Consider the following 20,590-nt stretch of genomic DNA (forward strand, 5'->3'; position numbering starts at 1 on the left):
AGGGGCCAAGCTACTATAATAAGGAGACTCCTAACTACAGAGGCTCGTGGAAGAGAGGTTTATTTCTCTTAATTAATGGTTCAAAGGGAGGCAGTAGTCCAAGACAGGAAGATCACTCTGCCTCACGAGTGTCAGCCGGGAATCCAGACTGGGTCCTTTGATCATGTTGTCCTGCTATTGACTAGGGTGTTGTCTGCATTTTTGACAGTGGTATTCTATGACCACATTTATGTTCCAGTCTATAGGAAGAGGAAAGCAGAGAAGTAGAGGAAAAGTGATTCCCATTTAATGAAGTGATATAAAAGCTTCATGCAAAACTGCTGTTTACATTCCACTAGTGAGAACATAGCTACATTGCCATATTTAGCAGCAAGGGAGTCTTGGAAAATGGATTAGACAATTAGTGGACTACATATCATGCAAAACTGTGTTGTGGGGATGCAATATTAAAAGAGAGAAGGGAAGTCTGGATATTATGGTCAATTAGCAGGCTCCCTTAATTTCCTGGAAGGGCACACATATATTGCATGAGTGCTTTTCTCTAGTACTAAAACTCCTTAGTGGAGCTAAGGGGTAAATCTTGATACACCAGCTACTCCCATCTTACAAGGGATAAGAAATGCTGTAGAAATCTTCCAGATTGGATTTGAAGATCTTGTGATGCTGAGCCTACGAGCCAGTCAGTGCACTGACCCCTCCTTCAACTGAACCAGTCAATTAACTACTTAAAATAGGAAAATAAAGACATCACCATGCTTATAAAATACATAGGGAAAAATTACAGAAAGTATTTTTCTTCCTTCAGAAGTACTTCCCTTGAACAAAAGGTCTGAGGAAAAGTTTAGCAAAACATATTACTGTATAGTAATTGTGAATCCTGTTTCACCATATACTAAAGCATCCTGAAGGTGTTTTCTCCTTATATATTGCAATGATAAGGTCCCTAATAATTTTCTGGTTTATTTGGAGAGGTTTAGGTTGGGGGGGGTCTTTAAATTTTTTTTTTTATAGATTCAGAGGGTACATGTGCATGTTTGTTATAGGGATATATTGTGTAGTGGTGGGGTTTGTGCTTCTAGTGCACACATCATCCAAACAGTAAATATTGTACCCAATAGGTAGTTTTCAACACTCACTTCCCATTTTGGAGTCCCCAGTGTCTATTATTTCCCTCTGTATGTTCACGTGTACCCATTGTTAAGCTCCTACTTACAAGTGAGAACATGCAGTATTTGATTTATTTTAATTAACTAATTAAATTGTAATTAATTAGTTAAATTTTGTTAGAGACAGAGTCTTGCTATGTTGTGCAGGCTGGTCTTGAACTTCTGGCCTTAAGTAATCTTTCAACACCTCACTTGGGGCCAGGAGTCATTTAGGATAATGGCTTCCAGCTCCATCCATGTTGCTGCAAAAGACATAATCTTATTATTTTTTATGGCTGCATATTATTCCATGGTATATATGTACCACATTTTCTTTACCCAATCATCCATTCATAGACACTTAGATTGATTTCATGACTTTGCTATTGTGGATAGTGCTGCGATAAACATATGAGTGCAGGTGTCTCTTTAATATAATGACTTCTTTTCCTTTGGGTAGATACCCAGTGGTGGGGTTGCTATGTCAAATTATAGTTCTATTTTTAGTTCTTTGAGAAATCTGATTTCCACAGTTTGCACTAATTTACATTCTTACTAATGGTTTATAAGCATTCCCTTTTCTCTGCATTCTTGTCTACATCTGTTGTTTGACTTTTTAATAATAGCCTTCTGATTGGTGTGAGATGCTATCTCATTGTAATTTTAATTTATATTTCTGTGATGATTAGTGATGTTGAGAATTTTTTCATATGTTTGTTGGCTGCTTGTGTATCTTCTTTTGAGATATGTCTGTTTACATCCTTTGCCCACTTTTTAATGACATTGTTTTTTCTTGTTGAGTTATTTAAATTCTTTGCAGAGTCTGGATATTCTTTGTCAGATGCATATTTTGCAAATATTTTTTCTCATTCTGTAGATTATTGGTTTACTCTTTTGATTATTTCTTTTTCTGTACAGAAGCTTTTTAGTTTAATTAAGTCCCATTTATCTATTTTTGTTTTTGTTGAATTTGCTTTTGAGGCCTCTATCATAAATTCTTTACCTAGGCCTATGTCGTGAATAATTTTTCTAGGTTTTCTTCTAGGATTTTTTATAGTTTCAGGTATTACATTTAAGTACTTCACCCACCTTGAGTTATTTTTTGTATATGATGACAGATAGGAGTCCAGTTTCATTCTTTGGCATATGGCTATCTAATTTTTTCAGCACCACATATTGGATAGGCTGTCCTTTTGTGGGGGATCTTCGAAATAAATGCAACTTTTCCATTTTGCTTCATTCTGTTCATTTCCTTTTACTTTCCATTTAATTCCAGGCACATGTTTTTTTCCTTTTTCTTTTTAAATTTGTATAAATTTAAGGGAGTACAAGTGTAATTCTGGCACCTACATATATTGTATAGTGGTGAAGTCCTGGCTTTTGGTATATTCATCACCTGAATAATGCACATTGTATCTATTAAAATTTCTCATGACCCTCCTGCCTTAAACCTCCTTACCCTCTGAGTCTCCAGTGTCTATCATTTCACACTCTATGTCCATGTGTACACGTTATTTAGTTCCTGCATATAAGTAAGAATATGTGGTATTTGACTTTTCTGTTTCTGAGTTGTTTCACTTAAGATGATGGCCTCCAGTTTTATCCATGTTGCTGCAAAACACATGATTTTAATCTTTTTTATGGCTAAATAGTTTTCCATTGTCTATAAACACCACATTTGCTTTATTCAGTCATACTTTGATGGATACTTAGGTTTATTTCATAAGTTTGCTATGTTTTTTCCCTCCCTCCCTCCCTCCTTCCTTCCTTCCCTTTGTTTCTGTTGTAACAGTCAAGGTTGAGTCAGGAAACAGACCTGATTGTTATTTATTTTATAAACAACCTTCTTGAAGTATAATTGATTTATAGTGAACTGTGCATATTTAGTGTGTAAAATTTGATGTTTCGACATATGCATAAATGTACAAAATCATTACTATAATCAAGATCATGACCATCTCTGTTCTCTCCAACAATTTCTTTGTGCCTCTTTGTAATTTCTCTTTTCCTTCTACCCAACCCCTGTCTCATCCTCAGGCAACCTCTGATCTACTTTTGATATTGTAGATCACTGTTTGCATTTCCTAAAACTTAAGAAAAATGGAACAATGTGATATAAGTGTATGTTTTTCTGTCTTCTTTCATACATCATAATTATTTTGTGAGTAGTCTAAGTTGTAGCATGTATCAATAGTTCATTCGCTTGTATTGCTGAATAGTACTGATCTAATTTGAATTTATTGGCACATAATTATTCACAAAATTCCTTTCTTATTTTTTAATATCTGTAGAATCTGTAGTAATTTCACTTCTCTCATTCCTGATATTGTAAGTTGATATTGGTCAGGCTAGCATTTTATCAATTATTTTAATTTTCTCAAAGAACAAGATTTTGGTGTAATTGATTGTCTCTATTTTTTCCTGTATCATTGATTTCCACTCCAATTTTTGTTATTCTTCCTTTCTACTTAATTTGAGTTTAATTGGCTCTTCTTTTTCTAACCTCTTAATGAAGAAGTAAAGTTTATATATTTGAGAACTTCCTTCTTTTTAACGTAGCATTTAGTGCCATAAGTGTCCCACTAAGTACTGCTTTAATGGCATCCCACAAATTTTTACATGTTGTGTTTTCATTTTCATTTATTTCAATTCAAAACACTTTCTACCTTTTCTTTTGATTTCTTTTTTGACCTCTGTGTTATTAGAAATTTGTATTTACAATTCAAATATTTTTGTGTTTTCCAGAGATGTTTATACTATTGGGTTCTAATAAAATTCCACTGTGGCCAGATAACTTACCTTTAAATGCATTAACTTTTTTAAATGACCCAGAATATGATAAATCCTAGCAAATGTTCTGTGTACATTTGAAAAAGAGTTTACTCTGAGGTTGCTGTGTGGACCATGCTACAAATGTCAATTAGATCAAGTTGGTTGAAAGTGTCGTTCAAACCTTCTGCGTCCTTACTGATTTTCTGCTTATTTGTTCTACCAATTATTGAGAGAGGGGTATCGAAATATCTCATTAAAATTAATTTCTTTTTTTTCTACCTTCAGTTCCGTCAGTTTTTGCATCTTATGTTCTGAAACTCTGTTATTGGTGAATAGACAAACCTAAATATGAAAGCCAAAATGTTAAAACTTCTAGAATAAAATACAGAAGTAAGTCTTTGTGACTTAGAGTAGGCAAACAGTACTTAGGTCAAGCACAATAATCATGCATCAGAAAAGAAAAATTGATAATTTGGAATTCAAGAAAATTAAAACCTTCTGTTCTTGGAAGACACAGGAAATAAAATGGGAAGCTCTGGTGTATTAGTTGGCTTGGGCTGCCATAACAAAATCCCATTGGTGAGGTAGCTTAAGTAACTTAATTCTCACAGTTTTGAAGGTTGGAAGTTTGATCAGAGTTACAGCATGGTTGGTTTCTGGTTAGAGCTTTCTTTCTGCCTTTCAGATGGCAGCCTTTTTACTATGTCCTCACTTAGCAGAGAGATAGCTCTGGTGTCTCTTCCTCTTCTCATAATGGCACTAATCCCATCATGAGGGCTCCACCTCCTGAGTGCATCCAAACCTAATTATCTCTCAAAGGCCCTATTTCCAAATTCTATTACATTGCGGGTTAGAGCTTTAACGTTTGAACTTTGAGGAACACAATTCAGTCTGTTGAGCATGAACTCTGAGAAAATATGACAGTATATAAATCTGATGAAGAAGTTGTTCTTAGAATCTCTAAAGAACTCTTGTACATCAATAGCAGAAAACAAATTGCTTAATAAGTGGACAAACAAAATATTTAAACAGATACTTTACGAAGAGATATCTGACTAATAAATATTGAAAAAATGCTAACAATTATTAGTTATTAGAAAATACAATTCAACTATAATGAGATACCCCTAACACACCCCTGGAAAGATGAAAATTAAAAGACTGACCACACCAAATGCTGGTGAGCGTGTGCAGGAGCACAAAGGTACTTTTTGGGATGATGAAAATGGTCTGTATTTTAATTGGTCTGTATTTTGGGATGATGAAAATGGTCTGTATTTTAATGATGATTACATTAGTATATGTGAAAACAAAACTTTAAAATGGAACTAGAACTTACATGCACTGCTTATGGGAATATGATATATTACAATCACTTTCAAAAGCAGTTTGACAGTAAAGCTAGATAGATATACAACCACCATATTACTCACCAATCTCATTACTAGATATTAACTCAAGAGAAATAAAAATATGTCCATTCAAAGACTTTTACATGAATGGCATAGTAGTTTCATTCATAATAGCCCCAAACTGGGAACAGCCATGTGTTCAACAACAGGTGACTAGACAAATAAACTATAGTACATCTATGAAAAAAGTATTATTGGCAACAGGAAAAACATTACTGATTCTTGCCACCATGTGGATGAATCTCTAAGACTGAAACCACATTTGCAAAATTATGACTGAGACAGTGAAAGAGATCTGACCTAACCAACTCCATCTTGCTTCTAACCTCTAAGCTATTCTTGTTCATCCTTGGGTGTAGGCTAAACTTACTTTGGGAGAAACTTAGTTTATACTTTAAAACAAAGACAGTAACAGCCCTTTCCCAAAGCAGACCTCCTTCTTGTCTAGGGACTAGATTGCCTTTGCAGGACTAATATTAGCTACAAGATTAGAAATTATGGTTTAGGAGTCATGCAGCTGGAGGCTACAAGATTCTGACCCTCCCTAAACTGCTCCTAAGATCAGTGATTGAAATATTTTGCAGACTCTGCACTTAATGGATCAGCTGGCACCACCCAGATTGATTAACTGGCTCATCTGATCTTGTGGCCCCCACCCAGGAACTGACTCAGCACAAGAAGACAGCTTCAACTCCCTATGATTTAGTCTCTGACCAGTCAGCACTCCTGGCTCACTGGCTCTCTCCCACCCACCAAATTGTCCTTAAAAACTCTGCTCCCCAAATACTCAGAGACTGATTTGAGTAATAATGAAACTCTGGTCTCCTGCACAGCCACCTCTGCGTGAATTATTCTTTCTTTATTGGAATTCCCCTGTCTTGATAAATTGGTTCTGTCTAGGCAGCGGGCAAGGTGAACCCATTGAGCAGTTACAATACATTATATTGAACAAATGAAGCCAGACACAAAAAGATACATACTTCATGATTTCATTATATGAAATTGTAAAAAAAAAAAAAAAGGCAAAATTAGACAATGGTGACAGAAAATACATCATTTGTTTTCTGAGACCGTCTGTGAAGAGGGGTATTGATTGTAAAGGAGCACAAAAGTACTTTTTGGGTGATGAAAATGACCTGTATTTTTATTGGAATGAAGATTACATTAGTATAGGTGAAAACAAAACTATTAAAATGGTTACATTTTATTTTATGTAAATTATTACTTAATAATGTTGACTGGAAAGAAATAGGGAATTTTGAAACCGATTGAAACTCAGACTTTAGTGGAGGTGCACTAATTTCCTGGTACTAGTCTCACCAAGGTGGCAGGGTGAGGCTGGTTCTATCTGTTGGGAGAAAAACCCAAACTGTGTTCGGCTGCTGTTCTAGGAAAGAACGGCTGGGGAGGAAGCTTTTTTAAAGTTCTGTTCACCTAGGAATGAAGAACAGACAGGATGTCAACAGGAAGCAAACAAAAATGAGCAATTCCTTTCCTCCTCTTCAGGCCTTGTATTCTCCCTCTAGTGTGCCCCAGAGCAGAAGTGGGTTGCATAGTCTTGATCCCAGCATCATGTAGTGACTATAGCATCACGGGTTTGGAGGTGAGAAACAATGGCTTAATAGCTGGCACCCCTAATATGTGCCAAACAGTGTACTAAGCCTTGCAGGTTGGACAAAGATGGAGAGGATAGTGTTTGCCTTCAAGGAGCTTACAGCGTCACAGGGCAGATAAATCTCTGTGTCAATAGCTGTAACCAAAGCTACAATGAGATATTGCTATTCTAGGATTGTGGAAACAAAGTGCTGTGGGTGACCAGAAGGATGATGAGTCATTTTCAGATGGGGATTTGGAGAGAGTTCTTTAGGACAAGTGGTGTGTCAACTGGGCTAGGAAGGTTGGATAAAATTATTACTGTTAGAAGTCAGGTGACAGTGGAGTTGATGGTGAGGATGGTAATGGGTGGGTATAGTAGGAACAGCATTCTGCCCTGGCTGGTGAAGTTCATATTATTTAATTCGAACTTAGGATATTAGAAGAGCAGCCCAGAGGAATTGAGATGAGTTGAGGCCAGATCATGGGGCGTCAGTCATAAATGCCATGCTGATAAATTTAGGCTTTTTTTTGTATGGGTGGTGGTGTGAAATCAAAACCTTCTAATGTGAACCATAAAAATTATTGTTTTATCATTTAAACTAGTGATTTTAAAACCTGAGTGTTTATCAAGCTCAGTTGGGGCAATTTCTGGAACTTTCATACACTCAGGTACTATTCCAGACTTTTCTGAATCAGATTGATAATCAGCTCAAACTCCATTTTTCTCATAGAGTACTTTCTTGATCACTGTACTGAAAGTGGCTCCCCAGTTATTCTGTATCACATTTTATTGTTTTATTTGCATAACATCACTTAATCATCATTTGTACTGATCTTGTTTACTTATTTGATGACTTGTTTTTGTTTGTTTCTCCCAATTAAAATACACGTTCCGTGCCAGGAGGGACATGGTTAGTCTTCCTCACTGCTGAAACCATGGTTCGTGCAGTGGTGCAGGACACATGACAGGCCATCAGAATAATATTTTTGGTGAATAGATGAAAAGTCCAGGTTATATTTTAAGAAAATCTATTTTAAAAATGCTCATCAGTCTATTTCTGCTTTATTTTTGAACCACCGATTTAAATAACCCCTAATCTGTTCCAATTTAGATGACAATAAGATACAGGGGTAGTCACTCTAGGAAATTAACTATACTTTCAGGGTTCCTAGGGCTTTCTAAACCTTAGAATATCAGGCTGGCAGGGGGAAGATAAATGTTAATTGAATTGAATTAAATTATTTTAAGTTCATCCAAGTGAGCATGAAAACTTCTTACGCAAAGGAGCCATGTTTCTCTGTTTAAATGTCTGTAATTCTCCAGGTGACCTCTTATTCTTCTTTCAAGAATCCTTGGAAAGGTCTTCTCTTTTGGGAAAGCTTCTCTGATCCTCAAAGCAAATGGATGTTCTTTCCCTTGCATTTCCCTAAAAGTAATACCTAGCACTTATTAAACATTTATTATGGGCCAGACCTGCACTGTCTAAACTCCAAAGTAGGTATTATTGCTTTTAATCTTTACAGCAATCTTATGAAGTTGTTCCCATTATCCCCATTGTATCAAGGAGGTAACTGAATATAAGTAAATTACTTTATTAATAATAAGGGCACAAGGCATCAATTCAGTCCCTCTGACTCTGGAATTTTGCACTGACTTATCAAATTTGGCTGATTTTCCACTAAGCTCTATTCATATCTTCATTAGAGAACCTTACTATATGCTTGTTATTTGTATAACAACCTGTCTCCTTTGGGTTTGTTTTATAAAGTATTATTCAATTTTCCAACCACAGTATGTAGCCCAGTGTTTGGGCATAGAAGTTCTTCCATAAAGGTTTTCTGAGTGGATGAATATGGTTGCTTCTATAATGCTTGGGTCGTGGGAAGGAAATTACATAGTGGTTCCAACCTAGTAGACTCAAAGAACACGGGAATGTGTATAGCACTCAGTGTTCATCCAGGAAAATGGAAAACATTAAATATTTAAAACAGAGGCAATTTAATGTGGAGGGTTGGTTGTGTGAGTTTTAGAGGAGGAACTGGGAAGTCAAAGAATAATGTGACAACCTCGAGATTAGCAATGACTGGAAGCCCTCACTGCCTTAGGCAGAAGGGACACATGGAGGAGGTGCAGGTGGAAACAATGCCAGGCCTGTGCTGAGGGGACTTGAGGATCTGAAGAGTTTCACTGGCTACTGGAGATTCAGCCTAAGGCAGAGTGGGAAAGTGAGGCCTATCCTACTTCTCTTCCTGTCTTATAATCTTTTTTTTTCTTTTATTATTATTATTATTATTATTATACTTTAGATTTTATGGTACATGTGCGCAATGTGCAGGTAAGTTACATATGTATACATGTGCCATGCTGGTGTGCTGCACCCACCAACTCGTCATCTAGCATTAGGTATATTTCCCAATGCTATCCCTCCCCACTCCCCCCACCCCACAACAGTCCCCTGTCTTATAATCTTTTACCACTACTTTTCACTGGCTTTCCATGGGCACCTGGGAAACTGAGCCTGCAGGAGTCAAGGCCCCTCTAACACAAAGCAGAGCAGGTAGAAGGTGAGAAAGATCTCAGGGCAAGCAGATCCAGCCCTGGCACAGAGTAGAGGGCTTTGGCATCAGCAGAATGTGGGTTGAAATTTGTGGTAGGCTGCAAAATAGCCTCTCATGAGGTAAAGGCTCTCTCTACTGTGAGCCTAAATCTGGGCTGGTTTGGGGGCTGGGTTTGGCTAATTGGAGAGTAGCAAATGTCATGCAAGCAGACCATTAAGGGGCTTGGGCTGTAATCCTGAAAGACCTAATCCCAAATGCCATAACACCAAAAATAAAATTTTGGGAAAAAATTTAGAAATTCTTTAAAAGACATTTATTTTCATTTATAAAAGGGGACTTACTTGAGAAACATAAGAAAACATGACAGAACACTTCATAGGCCACTTTAAATGATAAAACAGGTAATAATAACCTACACATTTTTGTAAGCATAAAGACTCAGGTACACAGACAGTGCCAGGAGTATAACAGTTATGAGTAGATGAACCATAGTCATAAAGGAATAGCTTATATAACTGTGGTCATCTGAAATACCATGATGAACGACCTGTCTTTTGTTGAGATCAAAAAGAGCAGAAGAAAAGTCTGTCCCAGCGCTCAGAGGGAGACAGATTTTCTTTCTGTGTGTGTTCTCTCTGGGCCACTGGTCAATTGGATGTTGCCCACTGATATGGTTTGGCTGTGTCTCCACCCAAATCTCATCTTTAATTGTAGCTCCTATAATTCCCATGTGTTGCGGGAAGGACCCGGAGGGAGATAATTGAATCCTGGTGGCAGTTTTCCCCATACTGTTCTTATAGTAGTGAATAAGTCTCATGAGATCTGATGGTTTTACAAGGGGAAACCCCTTTCATTTGGTTCTCCTTCTCTCTTTTTGCCTGTTTCCATGGAAGACATGACTTTGCTCCTCCTTTGCCTTCTGTCTTGATTGTGAGGGATACCCAGCTATGTAGAACTGTGAGTCAATTAAACCTCTTTTTCTTTATAAATTACCCAGTCTTGGGTATGTCTTTATTAGTAGCATGAGAACAGATTAATACATCCACCAATATTGAGGGCAGATTTTCTCCCCTAGTCCACTTAGACTCACACAGTTATCTCTTCTGGAAAGACTCTACAGACACACCTCAAATAAGGCTTGACCAGGTTTCTAGGTATTTCTTAATCCAGTCAAGCGGACATTTAGAATTAAGTTCACAAGTCTACCCCTTATCAACTTGGCACATATATGTATCTCCTTAACTTTACTAAATTCCCAATAAGATAACAACAAAGTAATAGTTCCACCTAACATGATGAAGGTAACATGATGCAACTATCACGTATACAATAAAAAATGCACTACTTGTGATTTTCAGAATTTTAAGATGCTAGATATTTCAGACTTTAGGGATTTAAATTTTAGGGACTTTGATCGTTTGGGATTTCAACATTTGGGATTGTGTCTTTTGAGATTATGATTAGTACTGAGGATCAAAAAGTGTGTGCTCATTGAGACTTGCCCTCTCTAGCTGTGAGTGGAACCCTGCAACTACCATATGAATGAGTCTGAGCTTGGTTTCTGCAAAATGGGAAGCCATGTGGATGAGAATCCAGGTATCCCAACTAGTCAATAGCTGACTGCAGGCACATGGGTGAGGCCCAGGTGAGATCAATTGAGTCCAGACCAAATTGCTGACCTAAGGATTTGTGAGTTAAATAAATGGTTACTTTCTTAAACCACTACATTTTGGAGTAGTTTGTTATGCAGCAAAGCTAACTGATAGATAATCCCAGCTCTGCTACTTACTAGCTATATGACTTTGTGCAAACTATATAATCTCTAAAGGTCACTTTCCTTCTTTGTAACATGGGAATGATAGTAATCCTGGCACCACAGGACACTTGGGGAGATTCAGTGAAATAATGCATGTGAAATAGAGCCACAGTGCTGGACACATGATGAGGGCTCAATAACTGTAGCCAGGACAATGATGATTTTAGGCTTTTTCAGTCTATCTGCTGTAGTTGTTGACCCTCCCTATGTGAAAAAAAATAAGGAGGTTATTACTTAACAGGATAGGAATTGACACAAATGTCTTATTAAGAAGCTGTCTTAACTTTCCTACTGGCAGGAGGCAAATGAAGAGGGAGGATTTTTTTTAAATTAGAATTTAAAAAATACACAATTGTCTCATCAGAATAAGTCTATATGTAACTCTAAAGCTAAATCTCTGAAACAAAGAGGACATTCACTAAGGTGTGGCTTGAATGACAATTGTGGTTCACATGGATTGTATATTTGTATTAGAGATGCTGTAGATAATATTACGTCAAAAAGTGCAGGATTCTAAATTGCTGAAACTCATCAGTTCACATAAAACCGACATGCACTGCCATATTCCAGATGCTTGATTGTGGTTCTTTAATATAACGAGTTGCCAGTTCCTCTCTCTAGAGAACGATTGACAGATTGTAATGCAATCTGTTGATGTTCTTTGATGGTGATTCTCAGTCGTTGCCACCACTACTAAGGAGCTTGGGAGTCTGACCACGGAGCTTTGCTCTGGGAACTGTGTGTCAGTGTTGGGTGTTGCGGCAATTCCAATTGATATTAAAAAAGATAAACTATCAGCTAAAGAGTGGGATTTGAGGATCTTCAAAAAATAAGCAGAAACTGGCTAAGTATATTACACACAGAAGCCAACAATTAAATTACTGTGTGTGTTTTACGGAACAAGATGTCTTCACGGGAGACAAAGAAAAGCTGATAAAAATGAATTATAGAATGAATTATAGGAGGAATAAAAGACTATAAAATCTAGATCTTGTTGAAGCTTGTATCTTTAAATCTTTGGGCAGGGATGACGCTGGGAAAAGGCTTGGTATGGCTAAGAAGGTAAGCCTCCCCCTGGGAGGAGTAAGCTCACAGGTTGCAATGCTATTGATCTTTGGTTATTATACATGATGTTGCTTTCAGTTGATATTTAAATATTATTTTATTTAATCAAATTATAAAAAAAGTACATGTTCATAGGTGATAGTATGGTACAGTAGTTTGTTGTAGAATCAGCCTGCCTGTGCTCAAATCCTTCATAGCTATGGGATTTGGGGAAAGGTATTTCACCTCTCTTAGTCTTGTGTATATTATAGGAAAAATGGTGGGACTTGCCTCATCTGCTTATTTTGAGGATAAAATGAAATAAAGCTTGGAGACTGCTTAGAACAGTGCCTGGAAAATAGAAAGCACTCTACAAATATTAGCTATTAGAGAAAACTTGGAAACAACAGCAAGGATAATAAAAAAAAAATCACCTATCACCCAGAAAGCAATTACCATTAATATTTTGATGTATTTCTTTTTGGAGTTCATGCCTTATTAAAAGGATGTTGGTGAACTCAGACAAACTCTGAAGAGACTGGCATCTCTATTACTTAGAAGAATTTCTTTAGGGAGAAAATGGAAAATAAAATCAGTTCAAATGAAAACAATTTATATACTATAGCAGGTGGAGATTTAATAGAATGCAAATTCGGAAGATGCATTGGGATTGAAGAATCGTTTTTGTAAGCTGGTTTTGAACATCTACAACATGCAAATTTGGAAAGTTCTATTATAAACAGCGTGGGTGACGGTATGGGGAAAAGGATTAACTTTAACACTCTTGTTGGAGTGAAAATTGGTGTAGCCCTTTGAAAGGGCTGTTTGGCAATGCCGTTTTTAAATGTAAGATTTTAATGTACATACTATACCCTTAGACTTAGCAATATCATGCTTGAATCTTTTCAAAACAGGGCAAACCCAAGAATTGGCCATTGTTAGCAATAGTAAAAGATTAGAAACAACCTAAATGGCTGTTAAAAAAAAGGGGTAATTATGATGAATGGTGGCATTTCCATAATATAGAATACTATGCAGGCATTAGAATTAGTGAAGTAGGTCTACCTAAATGGCTTCATAAGAATACCTGCACCATAACATTTTAAGGGGCAAAGGCCAGTTGCAGAATAATACAGATATTACTGTATTACTCCATTCTCATGCTTCTATAAGGACATACCTGAGGCTGGTAATTTATAAAGGAAAGAGGTTTAATTGACTCACAGTTCCACATGGCTGGGGAGGCCTCAGGAAACTTACAAAATCATGGCAGAAGGGGAAGCAAACATATTCTTCTTTACATGGTGGCAGGAGAGAGAAGTGCTAGCACTGGAAATGGCAGAGGCTTATAAAACCATCAGATCTTGTGAGAACTCACTATCATGAGAACAGCATGGAGAAAACCACCCCTATGATCCAATCACTTCCCACTTGGTACCTCCCATGACACATGGGGATTATGGGAACTACAATTCAAGATGAGATTTGGGCGGGAACCCAGCTAAACCATACCAACTACAATAGCATTGATGTTAAAAATAAAAACAAGTCATACATTTCTATGTATACACAAAGTGAAATTGAACAGAAAAAACCCTGAAATGATACACATCAGACTAAGTGCTTAACTCCAGGTCAGGGAGGAGAAGAGGTGGGGAATTGGGACTCAGAAAGGGCTTCACCTTGTCTATATTGTTTGCATTATTTACAGGGAGAGGGCAGTTATGTATTTTTTGAATCATTATTAACTGAACAGATTAAAAGTTTACAAAAACCTGAGTGTAAATTTATAAAAATATTTTTTATGGAAAATGACACTTTTGATTATGTTAAGACATATTTTCACAAAAGTGTCTAATTTTGCAAAAGGCTAGGGAAAACCATATTTAGTACATTTGGCAAGTCATTTATGAATAAACAGAAAAATACTCAAATATAAGATAGTTTTTATAGTTCTGATTCAGAACTTCTCCTCTGTCTCCATTAAGAAGTTTAAAAAAAAGAATTAGAATTTCTGGCAAGGGGAAGATTTTCAAGCTTTCAGTAAGAGTTATTTGGAGGAGTAGCATTTTGTGAGTTATTTTTTGAGAAATTAGTGTAAGGATTACAGGTGCTTTGCAACAAGGCTCTTGGCTTCCTTGTCTACTTTGCCAGTTTCTTTCAAGAATTCTCAGGAATCCACTAGACTAGTGGTTCTCAAAATATGGTCCCAACGACCAGCACCTACATTACCTGGACCCATGTTAGAAATACAAATTCTCAGCTGCACTTCAGCTCTTCGGGTGAGGTAGTTGCTCACTAATGTTTGAGAACCATTGTCTTAGACAGTAAATACTTTGAACTCAGGGGCCATTGAATTGCCAGATGCTCACTCAAGCCCTAGGATGCTATATTTATTCAATGAATGAGCAAGTTTTGGAGATGGAGAAAGTGTGGGTATAGCAAGAGAGGTGTTTGTAGGCTACAGAGGTCAATGTGATGAATAACTAACCTTGGAGGTACTGAGTTAGCACCCATCATACTGGAATATTAAACAAAAAGTAGGGCAAGATCTCTAGATCTTGCCCTACTTTTTGTTTAATATTCCAGTAGAACTGTATATTCTGCCTGGAAGGAAAAAACAAATATATGTGAAATATTCAGAGGCTAATAGAAGTGCCGATTTTCTCATTTCTTAGGTTGAGTTTAGAAACAGGAGAATTTTCTGATGGGTTGAATCTGAATAGCTCTTTCTTTGACCTATTTAGTAAATTGTAGACTATTATATATTGCTCCTAGGAAGCTAATAATGGTTAAATAAAATAAGCATGCTCTTTTAAAATACCAATCTGACGATGCCATTCTCTTGTTCCAAGTTTTTTTTTTTTTACTATATGCCCACTTTCACGGTGATTTTGCACATTAGCCTTTAAAAATACAAACCTTCATTCAATTATTCACTTATTCATTTTTCACAAATATATATTGAGCATTTACCATGTGCCAGGCAAACAATAATTTTTCCAAATGTGAGTAATAGTCCTCAAAGTGCTGAGTTTAAAAAATGTAAATGATATGTAATAAAATCCTTCTTTGCCTCAAGTGAAATCACTCACTCATATAATCAGTCCCATTATGTAGTGAAGATTTGGTGATTATTTAATAAATTTCAATCACAAGGTCAAACGGGAAAGCTGATGCTGCAGAGTTGGTTCCCTGGATCAAAAGACCTGATTTTGTTGTCTGCAAAGATAAAATAAATGGAGAATTTCCAGATAGCTACTTTATTTTCTGTTTGGTGGATACAGACAGAGATGAGCAATAAAGCTGAATTTTAAAAGATAAGAAAATCAAACACCGCATGTCCTCACTCATAAGTGGCAGTTGAACAATGAGAACACATGGTCACAGGGAGGGGAACATCACACACCGGGGCCTGTCGGGGGCTGGGGGGCTGGGGGAGGGATAGCATTAGGAGAAATACCTAATGTAAATGATGAGTTGATGGATGCAGCAAAATCAACAAGGCACATGTATGCATATGTAACAAACCTGCACATTGTGCACATGTACCCCCGAACTTAAAGTATAATTAAAAAAATATAATTTCAAAGATGGAATAACATTTAGGGGAATAAACTTTATGTTATATGAAGAGCATTGATTACATTAGGTCAGAGGGAGCTGGGTTGATAGACAGGAAGACCAGTGATCTAAGACTCTGGAATGATCAAGGGGCGTACTAGAAAGTGGTACAGAGGACACTTGGGTATTAAAGTCTAACCATTAGGAAAAAGGCCTCCATCATAAAATGTCTTTTGTTTGCTGCTGAAACCTTCAGATTCAGGTACGATGGGATGAATAGATCAAAGTGAGTTTTCTGTGATCTCAGATTTGGCACTTTTATTTGTGACCCAGAGTTAGTGGCTGGTAAACCTGGCTTTGGAGTTTACCAGGAATGGAGAATTCAAGATTGTTTTTAAGTGGTGAAATGGGTCAGAAATCATAAATTGTTCACAGTTCTGGTCCGTGATCTCCTCCAGCACAGGGTCTGTGTCCGGCTCACCTTTGTATTCTGGGGGCACCCAGAACCAGCTTAGTGAAGATCACTAAAAGTCATTGGATTGACTGAATCTCTTGTTTCTTTATTGCTCTTAAGATAAAGTCCCCTCCTGAGAGAACTCTTCCCAAAGCTGGAAAGACCAAGAATACCCAAGAAAAAACACTTGTTTCTCAAGATATATTTTCACCCTAGAATCTTATCTTTATAATTTTAATGGCAAATATCTGACCATCAGTGCAATGAATTTTAAAGACTTTTAAAGAGTTTTAAAAAAATGTGGCAGCTTCTTGCAAAATACACAATGATTTATTTACTTTAATATTTATTAAAGTCACCACAAGTAATTTTTAAAACTTAAAAAAGTTGGTAAAAAATATTCTGACTGGTTCATTTAAACTCCTCCCTTTGCTGTCTTAGTGTGTTTGGGCTGCTATAACAAAATCCGTGAACTGGGTAGCTTATGAACAACAGAACTTTATTTCTCACAGTTCTGGAATCCAAAATCAAAGTACCAGCAGATTTGGTGTCTGGTAAGGGCTTGCTTTCTGACTCATAGATGGAGCCCTCTAGCTGTGTCTTCACATGATGAAAGAAACAAGGCAGCTCTGTAGGACAGCTTTTTAAAGGGCTCTAAATCTCATTTATGAAGGTTCCACCATTGTGACCTAATCACCTTCCAAAGACTTCACTTCCCAACATCATCACATTGATGACTACAACGACTACAAATTTTGGAAGAACACAAACATTCTGACCATAGCAACCGCCCACAAACATCCAAATACTACCCTGGGGAGTGAGATGGGAGGAGAAAACCTGAAAAACTGAACATTTTTCAGAATCCTTCAGGAAGACACTAAGATATCTAAAGAAAATAGTAGGGTGTGGGAACCTGGCCTGTACTCCTTTGTTGAGCTTGAGACAATTAGGTAAGAAGTTTGTCTTTACTTCTTCAAATCCCAGTTCCTCATCTTTCTCTCTGTGCCTTTCTCTGCAACAGAAAGACCAGATGAATGAGGTACGTGGCTAAAGAAGGGACTGAAACTTCCTCTAACAGAATATACTTGGTGCCATTGCAATACAGGTGGACTTAAAGAACTGCCTGCCCCTCTTCCTAACCTCCCCTGCATGTCTTTCTTCAAGACTCGACTTTTATATTATCTTGAAGACTTCATTCCCTTAGGTAGAATTTCACTTCTGGGCAAACTGTATTGTAATTATATGTCTACATGTCTATCTTCATGAAGGCAGTGAGTCTATAAGATAGCACTTTCTGATTTACTGTTGTATCTCCAGTGACAAGTAAGGGCCTAATCTATAAAAAGCATTCAATAAACTGAATGAATAAATTAGTCATAGGTTGAAGCATCTGCATTGGAAACTATGACTTTTCAAGCTTAAACATTAAAAGGGGCATTCCAAAGTCAGAATGAAGAACCCATGAAATGTTAAGATCTTGACATCATAGCTGGGACATGTTTTGAGCCCAACAGTTGAGTGTAGGTCACTCTAATTTAAAGAGTTCTATGAAAGGTTTGAAAAACTGCTCTAAAACTTTCTTAAAAGTGACTGTAACATATTGTATGCAGAGGAGACATTGCTTCTGGCCATTGCCCAGAACTCTTGGGAGAACTGGATGAGAAAAAAATCAAATGACAGATTTATACAGTGCTTTACAGTTTATGAATTCTTTCCATAGGTTACTTCATTTGATACTCATAAAACACTGTGAAGTAGGCACAGATTTTTATTCTCATTTTAGAGATATGAAAAGAGAGGGTCAGAGATGGTAAATGACTTGCCTAGGTCTCAGAGGCCTGTGCTTTTGTCATTTCGCTTAGGCTCTGAAAGGATGCCATCTCTTCCACCTCTTTTATCTTTATTTTTATATGTCTGAGCAGAGCCAACATATAACTTCTGTGGTGGAATAATAAGAGCTAAGATTTATCAAGTGGCCATTTTATGCCAGATGCTGAGTGAAACACTATTTGTGCATTGACTCATTTAATGCTAATAAAATGCATCATTATTGCTATGGTTTGAAAAGATCTGGATAGACATTTCTCGAAAGACATACAAATGGGCAACAGATATATGAAAAAATGCTCAACATCACTAGTCATCTGGGAAATTTAAATCAAAACCACAATGAGATATCATCTCACTCCAGTTAGAATGGCTTTTATAAAAAAGACAGGGAATAATGGATGCTGGTAAGGATGTGGAGAAAAAGCAACCCTCGTACACTATTGGTGGGAATGTAGATTAGTACAGACACTATGGAGAACGGCGTGGAGGTTCCTTTAAAAACTAAAAGTAGAACTATCGTATGATCCAGCAATTCCACTGATGGGCATATATCCAAAAGAAAGGAAATCGGTATATCAAGGGGATATCTGCACTCCCATGTTTACTGTGGCACTATTCACAATAGCCAAAATATGGAGTCAACCTAAGTGCCCATCAATGGCAGACTGGATAAAGAAAATGTAATATACATACAGAATGAAATTATTTTAGATATAAAATGATGAAATCCTGTCATTTGCACTAACATGGATGGAACTGGAGGTCATTATGTTAAATGAAATAAGCCAAGCACAGAAAGACAGATATCATATGTTCTCACTTGTATGTGGGATCTGAAAAAAGTGAATCTCATAAAGATAAAGAGTAGATTGGTGGTTGCCAGAGCCTGGGAACAGGATGGGGGAGAGAGGGATAAAGAGATATTGATCAATGGGTACAGATACACAGTTAGATGGAAGAAATAAGATCTGGTGTTCAATAGATCAGTAGGGTGGCTATACTTAACATTAATCTGTTGCATATTTCAAAATAGCTAGAAGAGAATAGTTCAAGTATTCATAGCATAAAGAAATGATAAATATTTAAGGTGATGGATAGCCTAATTACCCTGATTTGATTATACAAATAAATGATCATACATACCCAGAAAAATATGTATCTATTATGTATCAAAATAAATAAATAAATAAATAAATGAAAGGTACAAAAGAAAAAAAATAAGAACATAAAATACTATATATAGTATGCCACAATTTGTGTGATAGAGGAAAAAAAGAATGTGCATACATTTATGTTTATAAATTCACAAAATCTTTCTGGACATGTCTATAATAAACTGGCATTAGAGGTAGTCTTAGGGAGAAAGATTAGGAAGCTGCACACAGCAGAGAAAGGAAGACTTACTTTTGACTGCATTCCATTTTGTGGTTTTAAAACTTTTTACCATATATCTATATAACCTCTTCACAATAAACAATACATTAAAATGAAATTAAATATAATAAAATTCTGAGAATGTTTCTCTTTAAAAACATTAACTTCTGTTCTTTATAAATTACTCATTCTGTGGTTATCTGTTACAGGAGCATAAAATTGACTAAGACAATTATTATCCCCATTTTATAGGTGTGGAAACCAACGCATAAATAAGTTAATCGCCTTGTCCGTGGTTATGTAGCTGCTAAACAGCAGTGCTGGGTTTAGAATTGAGGCAGTCTGACTTCAGAGAACACATGCTTAACCAGCCTGCTACATTGTCATGCAAGAATACAGATTCTGAAGTTAGACCACCAAGGCTGGAATACTGGCTGTTACTCTTGCTAACTGGGTGGCCTTGGCCAAGAAATGTAATCTCTCTAATCCTCAGTTTTCTGATTTATAAAATGAGATTAGAAGAATGAAATAAGCCATACCATCTGGCACACAGTAAATGTTCATCAAATATTAGTCATTTATTTTGTCATTTATTATTATTTATTCTGCTTTTCAGCCCTAGACCTGTTAATGGCAGACAGTGACAGAAAGTCATTTCTGGAACTCTAAGAGTTTGGTCCGTGAAATCAGAACACAACAGATGAGAAAAGAGCCCTGTAACTCACTCTAAGGAGGGAGAATAACTCTCAGGTTACCAAAACTTGATGATAGCTTAAACAATAGAATGCCAAAAAGTGTGAGGATGAAAGAGCAGTTCTCAGCAAGGAAGTACATAAATATATACATCGATACATGCATGCATGCATAATTCATTTAGAGTGGCAACACTTGGGTGTGTACGGCCAACACTGTCCAGGGAAGAGGACCTAACTTGGCTATCTCCTTTCTGGTGCTAGGAAGATACATCAATTAAGGATTAAGTATGGACGCATAAAATACAATGCTGACTCCCATGACTTAA

At 36.7% G+C, this 20,590-nt stretch overlaps 1 long non-coding RNA gene across 4 annotated transcripts in view; it reads left to right on the forward strand.

The window, feature by feature from the left end:
- Window positions 1-17,022: 17,022 nt before the first annotated feature.
- Window positions 17,023-20,590, forward strand: part of LOC129058921 (uncharacterized) — a 209,520-nt gene continuing 205,952 nt past the window's right edge. For all 4 annotated transcript variants that reach the window (XR_008524369.2, XR_010139624.1, XR_008524368.2 and 1 more), the window contains exon 1: window positions 17,023-17,315. This is a non-coding gene — a long non-coding RNA (uncharacterized LOC129058921). The remainder of the gene's footprint in view (window positions 17,316-20,590) is intronic.

The sequence above is a fragment of the Pongo abelii genome, chromosome 3 (genome assembly GCF_028885655.2).
Source record: "Pongo abelii isolate AG06213 chromosome 3, NHGRI_mPonAbe1-v2.0_pri, whole genome shotgun sequence".
NCBI lineage: Eukaryota > Metazoa > Chordata > Mammalia > Primates > Hominidae > Pongo > Pongo abelii.